The sequence below is a fragment of the Caretta caretta genome, chromosome 13 (assembly GCF_965140235.1).
Source record: "Caretta caretta isolate rCarCar2 chromosome 13, rCarCar1.hap1, whole genome shotgun sequence".
Taxonomy (NCBI): Eukaryota; Metazoa; Chordata; order Testudines; family Cheloniidae; genus Caretta; species Caretta caretta.
The window spans coordinates 33,209,485-33,218,364 of NC_134218.1; the positions used below are offsets into that span (position 1 = coordinate 33,209,485).

The following is an 8,880-nucleotide window of genomic DNA, read 5'->3' on the forward strand; positions in this document are numbered from 1 at the left end:
AAGAGAAATCAGAAATTTTGAAAGCTGCCTAATGGAATTGGGTGTCCAAATCCCCTACGCATCTTTGTACATTGCAGCCTCAGGGTGAAATTAACTGAAAATCACTTCAGTCCCACCCAACCTCTAATTTGAGGATTTAAGGGAGATTTAAGTATAACAAAGGCCTTGTGCTGGTCCTGTGCACAGCAGTGAATTTCTCTCTTGTCTATTTAGTCTGGATTTTAATAGAGCCTAAGGGAGTTGGGCACTCAATGCCAGTGAACACTTTTAGTCTCCTTTGACAATCAGAGCCGGAGACTACAAAGTCTTTGGAGGCTGGGATTGTCTCACTATGTGTTTTTTCTAGAGCCTAACACAAGCGGTCCTTCATCCCTGCTGGAGCTTCTAGACACTAAAATCATCATCATCATCTCAAAGGAGAACACAAGGGAAAGATTTGACATCTTTCCTAGGCCAGATGAATGGAAACTCTGTAATTTGGGGTATGGAAAGCAATGCATGTTCCTTGGTCAAAGTCACTCTCCAGATTTCTTTTACAGCAAAAATAAGAGAAAATCAGCACATTTTCTCTGCCCCTTCCTGCCAGAAATGCTGATGCAGGCTGTGTCTAAACCATATCTGGTTTAGGTATGTCTTTACAGATCCGAATCCAGACTGGTTAATTCTAACTGTTTTTTTTCAACCAGCCATTCAAACCTTTTTTGTGAAAATTCAAATTTTCAGACACTTTGGAAAAATTCAAGAATATTTTGCATTAACATTTTTTCACCATTTTTCAACCAAATTCATAGGAATTGAATATTCACATGTTAGGCAGCTCTGGCAGAGGCGTTTAGGGTCTGTGTAGCTACACACTGCAGAGCAGAGCAGTCATGAGACCTGCATGTTCCTGGCTGGACACACTAGTTGTGCTTAGACTCTTGGTTTGCTTTGCCTTGTGTCTCTCACCAGACAGTCTCTCCTGAGTCATTGTTTACCCTGCAAACACCACAGGTGAATTTCCCCTTGAGACTTTGCTAATGGGTACATTATATTACCAGGAAGGAAAAGTGAATAGCATGTTTTGTTTAGGTTTTTGAGGGTAGACAATATGTTAATAGACTCAAACTTCTTCCAGCCACTCAGGGAATGGACCAGAGAAGGAAAAGCTTCAGAACTAAAAAGTCTTTATTATTTGAAGCCAGAGACACAGACCAGGGCCCCACTGTGCTTGGTGCTGTACAAACCCAGAAGAAAGAGATGGTCCCTGCCTCAGGCCTCTCTCACTCTGGCCTGTTGAAGGTGTGTGTGAAATACTTAGACATTCATTCGACCAAAGAGACAGACTGAGAATTAAGCTCCAGCCCACTGTTTGGGGCACTATTGTAGGAGCGGGGAGACCCAAGCTCCAGTCCCCTTGCTGCAATTAGTAGTTATTTCATACGCCTCCTCCACATCCTGTCTGTGCCCTAGAGCTGTCCTGTGCCGAGGTGCCTGAGCACACCGTAAAGGCAGAATGAGCGTGCGTGTGGGTTATGGTTGGTCAGGTCATTGCTGAAGGAGCACAGAGTTACGATAGTGTGACACATGGCTAGAAAGGGTTAAACATCCTGCAGAATAAATAACCCACAAAAGACATGTGGAGGGATAATGTTTGTGTTTCTGTGTACGTACATATGTATGAGTAGGGTTGACAATGTAATCAACAGCCCCTGTCTATGCTGTATTCTGATACTTCAGAGATCAAAAGAACATCCTAGCATTTAAATGAATTGTAAACACAAGATATCTCGGTATTCATCTCTCTCTGAAATATACTGTGAATGGTGGAGGAACAAGCAAATTGCCGTATGTTAATTCTATAGCTAAATACCGGTGACCGACCTCCTTCAAAGTCATCCTAATTACCTTTTATTCCTGGAGGAACTCCCAACTTGTCAAAGAGCACATGAAATTGTATAAAAGACCCTTGGGTCCTGATTCTGTCATCTCAGATCTGCTTGAGGCTTCATACAAGGGAAGCTTAGGCAAAAGGACTTAAATCCCAGTCCTAAGCTGGAACACCCTGCAATGACTTTGGACTATAACCTATGAACTATTTCTGAAAGAACTCTTTGCAACTACAAAGCTCACCATCTCTGCTATGAATCTGAACCTCAATGAATTGAACTTATGTCTGTATGTATATTGATCTTTTAACCATTCTCTCTCTCTTTTGTTCTTTAATAAATTTTAGTTTAGTTAATAAGAAACGGCTGTAGCGTGTATTTGGGTAAGATCTGAAACTTTCATTAACCTGGGTGGTAACGTGTCCGATCCTTTGGGATTGGTAGAACCTTTTCTTTCATATGATGAAATAAGATTTTCAGAAATAATCATATTTGATGTGGGTACCTGGATGGGGGCCTGAGGATGGATCACTTTAAGGGAACTGTCTTGTTTGGACTTCTGAGTAACCAATGAGGTAATAAAGAAGCTGTTTTATGCTGGCTTGGCCAATCTAAGTATTGGAAAATCCACCAGCTTTATGGGGATTCTCTGCCCCATTCTTTGCAGTTCACCCTAATTGAGTGACCATAGCTGGCCCCCACTGGGACTCCGATCAGAGTAGCATTGGCATGTAGCTTTACCCCACACCTCCTCATTAAGAAGAAAGTCCAGGGTGCCAGGAGACGGTGGGGGTGGGAGCCCACACTGGTGAAGTATGACCCTTCCCCATCTCTTGTCCTTTGCTTAGCCAGCGTGGCGATGGCCAACTTTCCTCCCAGAGTCTCTTTCTCTGAGAACCCAAAAGGGAGTGATGGGGCAATAGCCCACCCCCTCACTGTCTTGTTCCTCAATTAGCTCTAATTTCCCACACACCAGTTTTGGTTCATTGACTTGCACTTTCATGCTGTTCTCGTTTACCAGGCAGGACCGTAACACCGTCCTTGAGTTCCAGCAAAAGGGCTTTTTGTTTGGACTAATTCAGTCTTTTGTCTCTTCTTTGCACCTTTTCTCCATCCCCATTTGTTGTTCTTGGTCACCGTGATGCTCTGTGAACTGTCACTCACTTCTCCCAGTTGAGCTGGCACTGAGGGTAAGTTTGTAGGCCAATTATCACAGACCCTTTGTGAATCCAGCCCTGGGTGGGATTTTTAAAAGCATCGAAGTTGTGAACACCCTTTGAAATCAGTGAGCTTGAGGAGCCTCAGTGCTTTGGAAAAACCCACTAGGCACCTAAATACCTTTAAAAATCTGTCTGTAAGTGCCCTTGAGATAACCGAAATACCCATTGCAAGTAAGCAGCATTACCAAAGTGCAGTACAGCATAACTCACCACCAGCAACCCTGAAATCACCAATCTCTCCCCTCCTTCCATCAGTGTTAGGCACAGACAACCCTTGTGTTACTCCACTGGATTCAATATCCTGGTAGTAATGGGCATAATGAACAGATCTCCCCAGATGCCAGTCCAGCAAACCACTCACACACCTTGAACGGTAGTGACCTCAGTGGGAATACCCTGGCGTTTACAATTAAGCATATTCTTAAATGTTTTTCTGCCTGGGGGCTGGAACACTCAGTGCTACATAGGATCCCGTCTGCTCACATTGGTCAAGTGTAGGATCCCCCATCAGTTCCAGGTCCCTGGCACCAACACTTTGGACCAAATTAGGCCTGAGATAGGTCCCAGAACTGAGCTTGATGGGCAGGTGCTCTGTGAGGGAGACATGAGTACAGCAGAAATGATGCCTAAAATCATTGTTGTCCAGTTTCCTCCAGACGCTCATGGCATATCCACAGAGAGGTGGGTATGGCACTACATACATGCTTCTCTCCTTCTCTTTAACTGTGGTTCCTTATTCCACAGTAGGGCTCACTAGATACAAAGACCCAGCCAGGAGAGCATCTTACACCAAAAGGAACAAAGTTTGAAAATCCCTGTGTTTAGCTCCCAGGAGTAGAAACAGTATTTCTGGTCACAAACACAAACCAAAAAGCTGCAAATTATGTTTTGGCTGGAAATTTACCCTCTTAGGGACGAATAAATTCTGTATGAAATTTGTAAGAAATGTGGGGGTGATCTTTTCATTATTAGAGCTATTTAGGACCAGAATTTTCATTTCATGGGAAATGCCATGAGTTCAAATTTTTGTTTTCATTCCAATTCTGACTTCTTATTTTAAATTTTATTTTGAGATTTTATTCAATTTTTTATTACATTTTATGTCATTTATTTTATTTTCAGTTCTATTCTACTGTTTCCTTTTTATATTATATTTCATTTTGAATTATTTTATAAAATTATTTATTCTCCCTACACAACATTTTGTAGAAATATCCCATGGAACATTTTGATCTTGACAATTTGGCATTTTCTGATGGTAAAACCATTCCATCAGAAAATTATTCTTCTTCATTAGAACATATTAGAGAATCTTGTGCCAGAACTATAGGCCCCTTGTTGGTTTATTGGAGAGAACGATAACCATCAGAACGTGTGTTCCAGCATTTACAGAAGAACACAGATATCCAATTATTACTCAATGTAAGGTAAACTAGACGATTGATATTCCTAGTCCTCTCTTAGCATGATTTCCTCCCTAATCATGCAGTAAGGTCTCATCCAATTTATCACCAGTTTGAATAATTTTGTGTCACCAAAGCATTGAGGCTCATAATGCCCACATGTTCGTGGCTCACACAACTGTTTGGAAAAAGAGGTTTTTTAAAAATTAATCTCTACAAAAATATTGCAGACAGGGATGAAATCCCATTGCTTAACTCTTCGAAGGATGCACGTCTAATCTGAAACTGGTTAGGATACAGAGACAGACCAGAATCTTCTCAGACCCTGGTTTAAATTTTTAATTCCAAGTTGATTGACTCCATAATTTAAGGAATATTTTTTAACTGAAATCAGGGGTTGAATCATTATTACCTGGCTATTTACCATTCACTGTGATCAGCTGCCATGTAGACATCAATAGGAAGCACACGGAAAACATTGTCCTTATTACCCTTGGCTTCCTCCTAATTTTATTTTCAATGCCCATTGTACACCATGGCCACGCCCTTTCCAAACGTCACCCTCTGCTCTCCCTAGTCTCCATGATACAGTACGACTGCCCCGTCCCATCTCTGCAGCCCCCAATGCCCTTTGGCCCTGGGTACATTCTTGCTTGTGCAGCCGGCCCTGCAGCTGGTACCGCGGTTTCTGTTTTTCGTGAGCGAGCTAGAGCACAGCTAGAGCGGCTACAGGAGATGCCATTCACACCCCTGGCTGCAGTGTAGACGCACCCCACCTATGTAAACTGAATTATTCAGTCAGGCCTCTTCCCATCAGTCAGCTGTTTTTGACCTGGCAAATCAGCGTCACTTCTCTGCACGCCATTTTAATGCGGAAGACAGACAGGTTCCTTGGGTTCCCGCAGATCTTTTCGAAGCCACGAACGTGCTGACGTAGACTCACAGAGACTCACTTACGCGAGGTCTCCACACAGATTTTGCACCAGGATCACTGTTCGGGTTAGTGGTGTGACTTCTGTTTTGGAAATCGTTCTACCAGTACAACCTCTAGCGCGGACACAGCGACCCGATATCGAGGTCCCTTGGACTGGTATAGCTTATTCCCCTTCGGAATGAACTATCCTGATACAAGCAGTTTTACCTCAGTGTAGTTGCATCCAGTCAGATTAGATGAGTGGCCCCCTCACGGCAACTACCGGAGGCCTCAGGGAAGGCCAGAACGCAGCCACTCACCTCATTTTCCCTTCTTTGTTCCGCAAATAAACTCCACACGGGATTTTTCCAGTCCAATCACAACAGCCCCCATTAAGGTTTCATTTATTAACTTAACATTCAAAACTAAAATGCAGATGACACCTTCCCTCCAGTTGCCTACACCCCAAACTCCCCCCGTTCAGTCTGAGTCCTGTCTGCCTTAGCAGGCCACTCCCAGCTCTTCCTAGCTGGAGCAATTCCCCCGGTTGAAGGGTTTTCCCTCATTCACTCTCTGAAGTTTCACTTCAGTGTCCTGAGTTTCTCTCTTCCCCCATCCCCCTTTATTGGAAATGGCCTACTTCCCCTCATGTGGGGACCCTTCTATAACCAGTGCAGGGATAGGCCAATGTAGTTTAAGTGGTGCAATTTCTATGTGTAGACAAGCCTTGTTGCATTTATTCCTCACACCAGCCACGAAGGGGACAGATAAGGGGAGGTCTGACAAGAAAGGCAGCAGAAAGAGAAGATTCAGTTTAGTTCTTTTATTGCACGATGCTTTTGGTGACAGACACACAGATATTAGGGTCACTGAGAAAATGGAGAAACATGAGAAGGAACTGGTGGAAAACATCCCCTGGTAAGTATCAGAAGGGTAGCCGTGTTAGTCTGGATCTGTAAAAGGGGCAAAGAGTCCTGTGGCACCTTATAGCCTAACAGACGTATTGGAGCATAAGCTTTTGTGGGTGAATTCCCACTTTGTCAGATGAATCCCCTGGTAAAGTTCTCAGGATAGTGGTTTGGCTGTAAATGTACAGGCTGGATTTTCCCATAAAAGCTGATGTTAGGCACCAAAATTGTATGGACAGTGAATGGGAGTGGGGCACCTTACACCCTTTGGTCCCATTGTCAAATACAATTGGACATGGTGGAGCAGATCGGGCACTGGACTGGGACTCTGGATAGTTGGTTTCCTGCCACGAACACACTGAGTGATTCTGGCCCTCTGGGATTCACAAACCCAGCTTGGCTGATGGCAAACCCTGCAGGCACCCAAGTGTTTCCAGTAAATGGGCCGCAGGTGCCCCTGGCCATGACCTCTGGAGCCCCACACCAGGCATCCAGATGCCGAGGCCACAGAGTGACGCACAAACCTGGGGAAGGTGCATGTTCCCCTGCCTGACTCTCCTCCAGGGCCCCATCTGGCCAGTCAGGTGCCCAGAGGCTTTGAAAAATCCCACTCGGACCCTAAGTATCTGGAAACAACTGGCCCTGAATTATTGCTGAAAATGGGCAAATACAAGGCCTGTGCTGGTGTCCTGTGTTCTGGGGCACAGGTCAGAGGGTTTCCTTTGGCTTTTCTCTTCCTTTGAATGAAGCCTGGGGGTGAAATACACTCTATGAAAAGAACGTTAATTGACGGAAAGGAAATTGGCTGGTTAGCATGGTCCAAACATGAATTTCCTGCAGGCTTTCCTCTAGGCTTCCTGGAACTCTTTGTTTCTCAGGCTGTAGATGAGAGGATTGACCAGGGGAGTCAGGACGGTGTAGATGACACAGAGAACTTTCTTGAAGTCACTCAGGATGTCGGTGGTTGGGAACATATAGACAATCAGCAGAGTTCCATAAAAAATGCTCATCACGATGAGGTGGGAAGAGCAGGTGGAAAAGGCCTTTTGCCTGCTGGTGCTGGACAGGATTCTCAGGATGGTGGTGAATATGCAGGAATGGGACCAGTGAGAAAATCAAGCTGAGTGCAACAGCCACCATTTCCATCTGCTGAGGGTCATTGCAGGAGAGTTTTACAAATGTGATGAGATAACAAAAAAAAATGGTCAGTACCATTGGGGCCACAGAACGTTAACTGAGATATGGAAAATGTTGTTATGCTATCACCTAGGAATCCACCAATCCAGGAACCACCTGCAAGCTGCAGGCAGGACCTGTCACTCATACAGACGGTATAGTGCATTGGATTGCATTTTGCTCAATATCTGTCATAAGACATCACCGACAGGAGAAGGCATTCTGTAGCAGCCAAAGAACAAAAGAAATATAATTGTGTGAGACACCCATTGAATAAACTAGTCTTGTCCCCAGTCAGGAGACTGGCCAGCATCTTGGGCAGGATGGTGGATGTGTAGCAGGTCTCCAAGCAGGACAAGACAAGCAGGAAGAAGTACATGGGGGTGTGAAGGTGCTGATCAGCCACAACGAGCACAGTGATGAGGATGTTCCCAGCCATGGTTGCAATGTAGATCACTAGGAACAGCAGGAAGAGAAGGAGCTGACCTTTCTCCTTTCTTTTGTTTCTGGCAGCCAGCCAACCAAAACACCCCACTGAGTTTTAGGAAGGGGACAACAGTCCCCTTACACAAAGTTCCATCTAGCCCAGTATCCTGTCTTCCAACAGTGGCCAATGCCAGGTTGAATAAGGAGGTGGCCACTCCCGTGGCCCAGTGGTCGCTGCCATCCTTCTCTTCCTCCCAGTCCTGGCCATGGATGTCCACTGGGTCAGAGCAGCCACCTTCCCTGTCCCTTGCGCCCTGGGGTCTTGGATCCCTCAGCTGGTCAGGAGCCCCCCGTAACCCCGCTGGCAGCACTGTCCTCGCCCTGACCTGCACCTTAACCCCCATTGAGCTTCCTGCAACTGTAAAAATTCATAGTTAAAAATTGGAGGGAAAAAGCTTAAAGATAAAATAATCCCAATAATAACCTCCTAAGGGGAGAAATAAAACCGATGTGTGCCAAGTCCACTTATAGCCAGTGTCCTCCCCCAGAGCACCGAACGCAGCAGCCAACAGCAGCTCAGCTTGCCCCACGGCCATTCACTCAACGCCCTGTGAGGGGGGAGCTGCCATGGAAGGCACAATCCTGTAGGGGATCAGGAGGGGAGGTTAGAGAGGAACGAAGGCTGCTGCCGTGTTTGAAGCGCTGGTCTTGGACTTGTGAAATGTTGTTTCAGTTCTCTGCTTCTTCACAAGCTTCTTGTGTAACTTTCAAACCAGATTTCCAAAGGCTGGTAGATACCTAACTATGCACCCGGGTGCCTGAGTAGGCGCTGTACCTAACTCCCATCAATTTCCAATCCCACTGGGGGATCTGTGTCTTGAGGTGCCAAAAGACCTCCAGAAATCTGCTGCTCTGTGCACCAGGTCCCTTCTGTAAAGCAGGGGTAATAGCACAGCATAGGGGTGC

General features: G+C 45.4%; 1 pseudogene; it reads right to left on the bottom strand.

The window, feature by feature from the left end:
* Positions 1 to 7,160: 7,160 nt before the first annotated feature.
* LOC142068879 (olfactory receptor 10A7-like) lies at positions 7,161 to 7,690 on the bottom strand (annotated as a pseudogene).
* Positions 7,691 to 8,880: the final 1,190 nt, after the last annotated feature.